The following is an 11971-nucleotide window of genomic DNA, read 5'->3' as shown; positions in this document are numbered from 1 at the left end:
CAAAAAGGAAGGCTAATAATAATAACACGATAGCAGGCAAGGGCAAACTTGGGCCCTCCCTCCAGGTATTTTGGACTACAACTCCCACAATTCCTAACAGCCGATAGGCTGTTAGGAATTGTGGGAGTTGAAGTCCAAAACACCTGGAGGGAGGGCCCAAGTTTGCCCATGCCTCTTGTAGAGTCTCTGGAGTTTCTGGAGCACAACAACTACTTTCAAAGTAAGGACTTTATTATTATGCTTTGCAATGTGCATACATTTAATTTTGTTCCACTGGGCTTGGTCCCCATGTAAGCCGGCCCAAGTCCCTTTGGGGAGATGGGGCGGGATATAAGAATAAAGTTATTATTATATTACTATTATTATTCAGAGGCAGGATGGCCAACTGTCAGGAGTGCTTTAATTGTGCTTTTGCTACATGGCAGAAAGAAAGGGGGTTGGACTAGATGGCCCAGAGGAGGAGGAGAAAAGGAGGCACCTGAGGGAGGTAACACAAGACACACACAACACAAAAAGAAGCAAGCAAACCAAGGGCAAAAACACAGTTAGGTGGATCTGTATTTGGTTAAGCGAATGAACCCAATGGGTGATCACCAATGCTTAAAGAAGTGATGAGTGGAGTGCCATCAGCAGGGTTCCGTCCTGGGCCCGGTTCTGTTCAACATCTTTATTCCTGACTTAGATGAAGGATTAGAAAGCATGATCATCAAGTTTGCAGATGACACTAAATTGGGAGGGAGAGCCAATATTCCAGAAGACAGGAGCAGAATCCAAAACGATCTTAACAGATTAGACAGATGATTGGCCAAAACTAACACAATGAAGTTCAACAGGGACAAATGCAAGATATTCCACTTAGGCAGAAAAAAATGAAATGCAAAGATACAGAATAGGGGACGATGCCTAGCTCAACAGCAGGACGTGTGAAAAAGTTCTTGGAGTCCTCCTGGGGAGGAAGGTAAACATGAGCCAACAATGTAATGCGGCAGCTAAAAAAGCCAATGGGATTTTGGCCGGCATAAATGGGAGTCTAGTGTCTAGATCCAGGGAAGTCACTCTACCTCTCCATTCTGCAGTGGTCAGACCACACCTGGAATCACACTGTGTCCAATTCTGGGCACCGCAATTTAAGGGAGATGTTGACAAACTGTAATGTGTCCAGAAGAGGGCAACTAAAATGATCAAGGGTCTGGAGAACAAGCCCAGTGAGGAGTGGCTTAAAGAGCTGGGCATGTTTAGCCTACAGAAGAGAAGGCTGAGAAGAGACATGATGAGGGCCATGTATGAAGATGTGAGGGGAAGTCATAGGGAGGAGGGAACACATTTGTTTTCTGCTGCTCTGGAAACTAGGATGCAGAATAACAGCTTCAAAAGGAAAAGAGAACATTCGGAAGAACTTCCTCACTGTGAGAGCTGCTCAGCAGTGGAACTCTGTGTGGTGGAGGCTCCTTCTTTGAATGCGATTTTCCTGCTCTTGGCCAAATGGACTTTTTCTCAAAGGGGCATTTTGGCTCTTCCCATAAATTGCATAACCATATCATTTTAAAGTTGAGAACCACAAATACCATCACATGACAGAACTGACCATTTTGCCCATCTCTACCCAGATAATTTGCAAAAAGTCACTTACCAACCAGCTTAGAAAGCACCTGAAAATATAACCCTTTGCAACGCTTTTTTAACCCCAAGATATCTCTACCCTACACTTGAAGCCTACGTCATGTGATGAACACAGTAGGTTACCATTTCTTAAGCTAGTGTCTCAGTAGTATTTAATGAATGTGATGAAGTGGTTATGTCCCTGAGTTATCAATGTCATTTTCCTAATTGATTCTATCATAAAAGCATGGGAAAATATGTATTAAAATGCGGGACAAGTCCTGTCAACATCCACATTGATTGCTGGTGTGTCATAGCGGCCACTTGAGAAAGGAAACAGTCCCCAAGAAAGAGAGTCTTGAGTAAGCTGCAAGTTGAGGGTGAGTCAAAAGTGTGATGCTGCTACTAAAAGAGCCAATGCAATTCTAGGCCACATTCATAGCAGTCTAGTGTCCAGATTAGGCTTGGGCAAACTTGGGCCCTCCAGGTATTTTGGAGTTGGAATCCAAAACCCCTGGAGGGCCCAAGTTTGCCCATGCCTGGTGCTGACCCATACAGTGCAGTTCACCTTTGCCTAATACAGATCAGATTGTGAATAATCTTTTTTACCCATTAAACAAATAGCCTTTCCCAATCACTTTTCCTTGTCCATTGACTTTCTAATCAACAGCAAAATGTAGACAGCGAGTGAATGCAGTTTGAAACCACTTTAACTGCCATGACTCACTGCTATGAGATCCAAGTATTTCTACTTTATCTGAGGCACCAGCACTCTGAAATTCACTTCTGGGGATCACAACCAGACACAGTGAAGACATGTACCCTTGCGCTTTGCTACTCTGCTGCAGAATACACATGCCCAGTGTGGAATACATCCCACCACATTAAAACAGTGGATGTGGCTCTTAATGAGACATGCCACATTATCACAGGATGTCTATACCCCACACCACTGGAGAAATTATACTGTTTAGCCAGTATTGCACCACCCGACATCTGCATGGAGCAATTAAAGGACCAAGGCATTGACATCTCTGGCCCATCCTCTGTTTGGATATCAGCCAGCAAGCCAATGCCTTAAATCAAGAAACAGCTTCCTAAGATCCACAGAGATACTCCCAGGAACACCTCAGCAAGCAAGAGTCCAAAAGTGGCAGGCTAAAACCCGGAACCTCAAGCCATGGATGATACTGAATGAGACACTCCCTCCTGGGCACACAGAAGACTGGGCAACCTGGAAGGCGCTGAACAGACTGCACTCTGGCACCATGAGATGTAGAGCCAACCTTAAGAAATGAAGCCACAAAGTGGAGTCCACGAAATGCGAATGTGGAGAAGAGCAAACCACAGACCACCTATTACAATGCAGCCTGAGCCCTGCCACATGCACAATGGAGGACCTCCTTATAGTGACACCAGAGGCACTCCATGTGGCCAGCTTCTGGTCAAAGAACATTTAGTATAATGCCAAGTTTTTAACTTTGCTTGTATTTTTAAATGCATTGCAACTGTACTCTCCATTCACTTCTGACATGATAAATACCAGCACTCTTTGGCAGAGAAATCTAAAGACCTTGCAAAACCACAGGTCACAGGATTCCATAGCTTTAAGCCATTGCAATTAAAATGGTTCCAAGCAGCATTAAATCTACAATGTAGATGCACCCTCTGAGATCCAAAGAATCGTTATGTCATGTCAGAATCGAACTCGCAGCTATCAGGAGGTACTCGATTCCAGAATCAGCTGCATCATCCCAGTTTATATAGGTTTACCTCTTCAAGCTATGTGAAGTAAAAACATTTGAAAGGGTTTCGAAAACACGGCTGTCCCAGCTTTTGGAAGAGTAGGACTTATTATTCCACTGCCTTTTTCCAAACAGTTAAAACAGCTGGAAAAATAAGTTTAAGGAGGAGGAGACTTTGACGTCTCCAGAAGGCAGGGGAATTATTTTGGGTTTGTGATGCGCTCAGTTGATTTGCATTAAAAAAAAATAAGTTCCCACCCAGAGAGGTTATGTAACTGTCGATGTGAAGCAGGCAGTCGGTCCCGCTAGAGGGCAGGAAAGCTTCCTTTTCTCTGGCAATGTCAGAATTCCTCTTTTTTCCGCCCCCACATTGTATAAACCCTTCTTTGCCCTGCAATGAGGCCTCTATGGTGTTTAATATTCCATCTGGCTGAGTTTTTATTAAATCCTCCCTTTCTCGACTTCTCTCTTCCCGCCTCGACAAAATCCACAATGTGTGCCAGTGTTTCCACGCTCGGGTGCCGCAGAGGAGAAGTTGCTCTCGAGATGCCAAAGACATCCCTTTTGCAGATGCAACAGATCCTCTATATGTGTGCTTGTGCCCTTCAAGTCGCCTATTGACTTACTGCATCCCATGAATTTCATAGGGTTTTCTTAGGCAAGGAATACTCAAGGGTGGTTTTGCCAGTTCCTTCCTCCAAAATACAGTAGGTATGCATTGGTGGTCTTTCATCCAAGTACTGTCCAAACTGACCCAGCTTAATTTCCAAGATCCGTGAGAATCTGGTGCCTTTACGATATTTACTCTGTTGAATTGATAGGTAAGGATGAACAATTGACTCAATGGAAAGAAGGAGATAGAAACTTATGGTTGTTCCTTTTGGGCATGCCTTTTGTGTTTTAAAGAGGGAAAATTGGGGTATGGTCTAGAAGCACCCTCAATTTCTTGTGCAGGGCACCATGGTTCCCTTCCAACACACATAGATTAGATACCAACAAGAATAGCACTACAATAACAAATGGATGAGGTTATGACAAGGAGATACTGCTTCTCATAAAACTGCCTTTCAGGAAGAACTGGTGCTTTTTACCAATATGCACCCCAAATGAGCGAGGAGCATATTCCACAGGACTCGCAGCTGCATGGGTCATATCACACTGCAAAAGCATCATCACAATTCCTGTCATGTCAAGGGGTGCATCTACACTGTAGAATGAGTGCATTTTGACATCACTTTAATTGCCATGGCTGAATGCTATAGAATCGTAGGAGATGTAGTTTTACAAGGCTTTTAGCCTTCTCTGCCAAAAAGTTCTGGAGCCTTACAAACTATAAGTTCAGAGTGAAATCTGGAGCAGATACTCCACTCTTGTTAATATGGGAGCCATTGCCTACCACTGTAATTTCATCTTTATGAGCAGCTGAGCAGACAGATGTGCCAAATGTAAACACAGCCTCAGGGGGAGAACAGATGGCATACAAAATAGCATACATCATCTTGCCCAAATACAAAGTCTTCACCTGCCTATGAAAGTATAGCAAAGAGAACACCTGTCTAGTTTATCTAACAAGGTACCTCCAGCACCTTGGGGGAGCCAGAGAATGCCCATGTTCATACCAGATGTACTTGTGAGAATGGAGGGATACAGAAGAGGATCTTCCCAGAAGATCTCAAGGCATAGGCAGGCTCATGGATGGGGATGGGGTCCTTCAGATCATCTGGACCTAAATGTCTGAAAACACACTGGCCTCAGAAGGAGTGAAGAAGAGACGTGGCCAGCTACATTCTGCATAAGATCACAAGAAAATAAAAGGTCCTCCTTTTATTGCAACTGCCACTGCCTTGTCCTCAGAGAGAGAGAAGAGGCAGTGAGAGATAGATAAATAGATGCTTTTTCGAAAAGAAATCACTGAATGATAAGCTGGGGTCTCCCCATTGCACCCGGGTACATATTTTGTTATTGGCACCTTCAGAAATGCAGGATTTGGAGTTTTTAGGTTGCCTTTCCCAAGCTGACACTGTTCAGAATTATGGATAGCTTCCTTAAGATTCAGACTGAAACCTGGACTGAGATTATAATGCAGCACCCATCACCCTTTGCTGAGTCTAGTGCAGTGGTTCTCAACCTTCCTAATGCCACAACCTTTTAATACAGTTCCTCATGTTGTGATGACCCCTAACCATAAAATTTTGTTGCTACTTCATAAGTGTCATTTTCCTACTGTTATGTAATGAAAATATCTGGTATCCAGGATGTATTTTCATTCACTGGACCAAATCTGGCACAAATACCCAATACTCCCAAATCTGAATACTGGTGGGCGTGGGGGGGGGGGGTTGATTTTGTCATTTGGGAGTTTAATTGCTGGGATTTATAGTTAACCTACCATCAAAGAGAATTCTGAACTTCAGTAACGATAGAATTAAACTCCTATGCCCAACAGAAAATACTGGAAGGGTTTGGTGGTCATCCCTATTCAGCCATGACTAAACAACCTTGGAGTTGTAGTTCACCTACATCCAGAGAGCACTTTGGACTCTAAGCAATAATGGATCTGGACCAGACTTGGCATGAATACTCAATATGCCCAAATTTGAACATTGATGGAGTTTGGGGAAAATAAACTTGACATTTGAGAGTTGTACTTGTTGGGATTTATAGTTCACCTACAATCAAAGGGGTTTCAAAGACCATTAGAAATATGTGTTTTCTGATGGTCTTTGGTGACATCCCCCTTGTGACCCCCCCCCCAAGGGGTCCAGACCCCCAGATTGAGAAATGCTGGTCTAGTGGAAGATTAGGAGGAAGGATGCTGATGTTTAGGGTTTGATTTTTCCTTTTTCTGAGGCTGAGAGTAAATAGCACAAGGTTATTTAGTCATGGCTGAACAGGGATGCAAACCTTGGTCTCCAGAGCCATCAGCCCAAAGTTCAAGCCCTTATCCCCTTCTGGCTTTGTATCTCACAACAAAATGTAACTTCATTATGCCTTAGTTATTGCAAGAGTACATTAATTACAAATGAAATTCTTCCAGACATGTATCCCTACGTCTATTCTATATTCCCTTAATTCTCCTTGCCCTAAAATGTGTTATGTTAAGCTCAGTTTAACCCAGATGCTGCCTGCTTTCCAAGTCCGTATGCATCACAATGAACTTAAACTCTCCAAACTCTTTAATGTAAGAAAATCCAAATTAGTATTGATCAGGATTCTTGATTTTTCTTTCTTTTTATTAATGAACACTCTGCAGATCATATTAAAATTAATTTAAAAGATCGAGCCACGGTAATGGCTCTTGGCTGCGGCACCTTTGAAACAGTTTGGATTTAACTGTCGGTGGTAATATATATGCATGACTCAACTTTCTATAAATAAGCGCAGGGCCATTATCAGCAGCCAAGCAGAAATCATTGTGAAAGGCAAAAAAAATATATGTGTGACACTAATTTGGGAAGGGTCTTGGGCCTGAACCTCAAATGACAATACAGAAATGAATCAAACCTCTCCAGAAACAACCCTTTTGATCACCAAATTACTTTGTGTATACACCAGTATTAAAGTTTCCAGGTTAAGACTATCTCATGTTCTGAGATTTCAGTGCCAACATAAGGACATGATGCCAGAAGAGATGGCCAGGTGATGTTACAAGGTGACATTAACCCCTGTAATGTAATTAACATATCATCTAACATTCCACAGATTAAAACTGAGATAAATACATATTTGTTAGTGACTGTCCCAATTTGTCATTATCTGTCCCACTTTTTCAACCTCTTTTTAAAAGTCCCAGTTATTCTCCTTTCTTCCTGCTTTCCTCCTTTGTTGTTATGATGGCACGCCCAAGCCTTTGGGAGAAACTATAGTATTTGGCTTTACTCGGGGGCTATCTGTATACCTTCTGTTAAGATCAAGACCTTTAACCTACAGAGGCCCTTTAGCAATGTCAAAAGATAACCAAAATGAGTTTACTGAAAACAAGATGAATAAAGGGTTAACTCCATCAGAAAGTATTCTAAAATAGCTTAAAACAATACATTACAAAAGGAGATTTTGCTGGTTGCAGTCATCTCTCTGGAGTCCTTGAAAGTCATTTGCCTCTGATGCAAAGCGATGATTTACACACTGGTACTTGTAAGCTGTCTCGATCTTCTACTTTGTGAAACTTGGGCAGACCAAAAGCTTCTGTTGTCTCTGAGGCTAGTGGTATATGAATACTGCTGAATGCAGGTGCTAAGGATGCCTGGTTTGGATTGCCTGAGCCTAGGGTTACCAGACAATGATCAGGCCTCAAGTCTCTGTAGCTCTACTGCAGAAAAAAGGAGGAGTCTAGCAAGAGAGCTCTATACAGGCAAATGGAAGAGACCAACTAACACTGGCCTCTAGCGGGATCTGTGCTCCACCCAAAACTAATACAAAGTGAGGTATCTACACTATTGGGAAAACCTATAAACAGAGGGAACTCAAGCAAAAGAGAGGAAAAGGCAGAGCCAAGACTTCACAGTTGTCATCTTTCTTCAGTGGGTGCTAAGTCCATAGACGTATTTTGCACTCAGGTTACATTAATACTGGAGTATGAATGCAGTTTGACACCACCTGAACTGGCGTGGCTCAAGGCTATGGAATTCTTGGAATTGTAGTTTTACAAGGTCTTTTACCTTCCTTCCCAAAGACTACTGGTTCCTCACCAAATTGCAACTGATTTTCATCTTTGTTTTCTACCAGAAAGACAGTCCTAAAAGCCGTCCTTGTGTTACAGTACTCTGGTACCTGCAAAAATGAATCATCTTTTCCAAAGGTATGTGGACTGGAGCTTTCCAAAGCTTGCCCTTTGGATGTCTTAAATCACAGTATTAGATTATAATAAATTCTGAAAGCCAAAATTTAATATGCTTTTATCAAACTTTGCTGAAGTTATAAAGCTTTTTCTTAGATCAAGGATCACTGTGTGAGCTCTGCAGTCACACACACATTCATTCTCACTTAAAGGTCATTTTCAAATTCCTTATAAATCTCAAAAGGCCATTTGACTATGGCAGTAGAGAACAAACTACAAATCCCAAGTTTCTGCAATATTGAGCCATGAGAGTTAAGCATGCCAAACTGCACCAATTCTACAGTATAGATGCACCCGCAATTTGGTAACTTCAAGCAAACATTAACTGGCCGTTGTATCCAACTATCCATGCTTCCTGCAAACTATATCTCATTTGCTTCTGCCCTACTCATACCCTGCAGTCTGCTGCAAAATTGATATCTAATATTCTTGTATATTCCCAAGTACTTTTCCTTTCTCTCTTCAATTTTCTCCTTAGGCACTACACAATTTACTGCTGTCTTTGTAGCCGAGAAGATAAATGAATACCAATGTGATTTATGAACTGCGCATCAGGGACCTATTTGTTTAGGTTGTTTGAGCTGGGTGGGCACAACATGGAAAAAAATAAAGAGGAAAATCTCAGCATTAGAAGTGGGGTGAATTAGGCACAGCATTCTTGTCCAAAATATCTGGGTCTGGTGGGTGTATGTTTAGAGGTATTTGTCTTCTGATCTCTGTGTATATCAGATAGGAAACTGTGGAAGACAACAGGACCTTGGGAAGCTTTACAGGGCCACCCATCCATACACTGTTGTTGTTGCTGCTGCTGTTTACCTTTAAATAATTTCCAATGGCAAACCCAAAAGCAAACCAAGACATGGTTTTCCTGTCAGTATTTGTTCAGAAGAGGTTTGCCCTTGCTTTCCTCCAAGGCAGAGAGAGTGAGATTTGCCCAATGTCACCCAATGAGTTTCCATGTCAGATCAGGGATTCAAACCTTGGTCTCCAGCATCACAGTCCAATGCTTAGCAACTAGACCATACTCTTTTTCATTATTCAGGTAAGCTTTGGGTAACCAAACTCACTGAAAATGGGATGTCCATTTTCCATAAGGAAGTACTACCTTGTGTTTCACTTATGCAAAAAGTAATTCTTATTCACCTGGTGTTTTAGCTTCATATGTGCCATTTAGTTGTCAGCATAATAACAACAACAACAACTTTATTTTTATACCCCACCTCCATCTCCCCGAAGGGACTCGGGGTGGCTTACATGGGGACAAGCCCAAGTGGTTACAGTCATTGTAATAAAACACATCAAAATAAAATGAAAACAGATCAATAAAACATAATAAAATCACATCAAAAAAATCACATCAGCAGTCTAGTATCTCATTCATGAAGAGAAAGGCAAGATAAAAAGAGAACGACAACTGTATCTGTTGTTAGACCTAACAAGACCAGGTTGGCTGAATCAATGGCATTTACTTAGCTGTGGACTCACCATTCAGTTGCGTAGGATTTCTACAGGTGTGGACTATTACGTGGTTGTGTTACAAGCAACACCTGCTGAAATTCCTGCTCCTGTGCAACCATTAGAGGTGGAGGAGCCTTTTTCAGTTTTTATTCTGGCAACTTTAGACCCTTTGAGTGATTTTTCCGCCCAATGTGCCAAAAGTCACCAAGAGGGTTTACATGGCCAAGCAGGGATTCGTACACTGGTCTCCAGAGTTGTAGAAATTTGTCACCACTTTAACTGCAATGGCTTAATGCTATGGAATCCTAGGATATGTAGCTGCACCAGCTCTCTTTCGCAGAGAAGGCTAAACACCTTGCAAAATTGTATCTCCCAGTATCTCATATCATTGAGCCACAGTAGTTAAAGTGGTGTCAAAAACTAGATTCATTCTACACGGTAGATGCAGCTTCTATGCTCTGCTGCCCTGCCTGTTGCATGGCATCCATTATGAAAGTATGCTCATGTAGAGATAATGGACTTTGGCACCACTTTAACTTTCATGGTTCGATGCTAAGGAATATTGGGAAGTATATTTTTTGGTGAGGCGCCAGCACTCTTTATGTAACAGAGTAGATTTTTTTTTCATGTTAGAAGCAACTTGAGAACATACTGCGAGTCACTTCTGGTGTGAGAGAACTGGCCGTCTACAGAGACATTGCCCAGGGGATGCCCAGATGTGTTACCAGCCTGCTGGAAGACTTCTCTCATGTTCCCGCAAGCTAGAGCTGACAAACGGGAGCTCACCCCATCTCACGAAATCAAACCAGCACCCTTCAGGTCAGCAACCCAACTTTCAGGTCAGCAGTTCAGCTGGCACAAAGGTTTAACCCATTGTGCCACTGCGGCTCCTATAGTAGATGTTGTAAACTTCAATTCCCAGAATTCCATAGCATTGAGCCATGGCATTACGTGTGGTGCGAAACTGCATTAATTCTACAATGTGAATGCACTCTCAGTCAGCTATGTGGACAATTTTGAATTTTAGTGTATTCTGGATTTCAGAACTCTGGATAAGGAATGTTCCTGTGATGCCTCATGGGCCTTGTAGTCCCGTTCCTAGTGTCACTGTGGCAGATGAGGATGAAAACATGGGGTTTTCTCCGGATCAACAACAGCCGGACTCTTTCAAGATGCCTGATGTTGATGTTCTTGCCCAAAAGCCAATTAAAACCGACCTTGAACAGCTCTCACCTCCCTTCGCTAGGAGACATTCCTTTACTGCAGACAGGGGAGTTAAAGAGCGGGTTCGCAGGAGTTTAAGAATTGCTGCCAAACAAGACACTGATTAGCCATGTTTCCCCTGGGAAAATCCAGAGAGTCTCACATCTGCAAAGTTAGGTTTCGTTCCCTGTTCTCTAGGGAAAGAGGATGCTGAACACCTGTTTGGCGGGAAAACGAGACCCCAATATAGGTGCCTGGCACGTTAGAATTGTTGCGGAGTCAACTGAGCAGCTTCAGAAGCAACTTCGTGTTTCCAGCCTTGTGTGGACTTCGCAAAGTCCGCAACCCCAGTTCCTTGCTTCCCGGATCAAGTATTCAAGATTTGTCTAGCCTTGATTTTAGCCACGGACCTTGTTCTTAGAATCTCCGTTTCGCCTTGTTCCTAGTCACGGACCTTGTTTAATGATTCAAGTTTGTTTCCAGCCTTGTTCTCAAGCTACCTTGGACTTCAAAGACTCTGGACATTTTCCCCACACTTTTGCCTGGCAATAGTGTGTGTTTCGGTTATTGGATATAAAACTTTGAACTCTAATATCAATTATTGGGCAATACATTTTTGGACTTTATTTGACCTCATTTGATAGGTCAGCTTCTGAACTATATTCTACACTTGTTTTTATTACTTTTATATATTTACTTAATAAAGATATTAGATAGATATTGGCCTCTGCGTCTGGTTCTTGGTGCTCCGTTGCCACGGGCGTGACAGTTCCAAGGTGGTTGTTTTTAGAGCAAAATAGTCCATGTTTCATATTGCTTCTCCGTGCTATTATGTTCTGTCCACTGAATTTAAGTGCACTATAAAATGATGCTTTGGTGTGTTTCTGAACCAAACTCATAGCGATTATGGAGGAACGATAAGGGTGGAGACCCGATCTCTCCAAAATCCCTCGAAGGCCTCTCCTTCAAACGTAGGGACAGATTAGCCATTGATTTCCACAGGATATTCCATGCCTGCCCGGCCTGCCTTTCTTCCTATTTATTTCTTGTTGCAGGATGTGGAACCCTTTTAATAACGCATTTACGAGCATCGCACCTCGCCTACTCTTCCTTTCACTCTGCTGGCTGC

General features: G+C 42.5%; 1 long non-coding RNA gene across 1 annotated transcript; it reads left to right on the top strand.

Annotated features, from left to right (window-relative positions):
* The first annotated feature begins 154 nt into the window (after positions 1-154).
* On the top strand, positions 155-11560 carry LOC134292443 (uncharacterized). Its single transcript, XR_009999693.1, has 2 exons — positions 155-220; positions 10684-11560. It is a non-coding gene; the product is annotated as an uncharacterized LOC134292443 (long non-coding RNA).
* Positions 11561-11971: the final 411 nt, after the last annotated feature.

Source organism: Anolis carolinensis, chromosome 6 (assembly GCF_035594765.1).
Source record: "Anolis carolinensis isolate JA03-04 chromosome 6, rAnoCar3.1.pri, whole genome shotgun sequence".
Lineage (NCBI taxonomy): Eukaryota > Metazoa > Chordata > Lepidosauria > Squamata > Dactyloidae > Anolis > Anolis carolinensis.
This window is presented reverse-complemented; position numbering and strand designations above follow the sequence as displayed.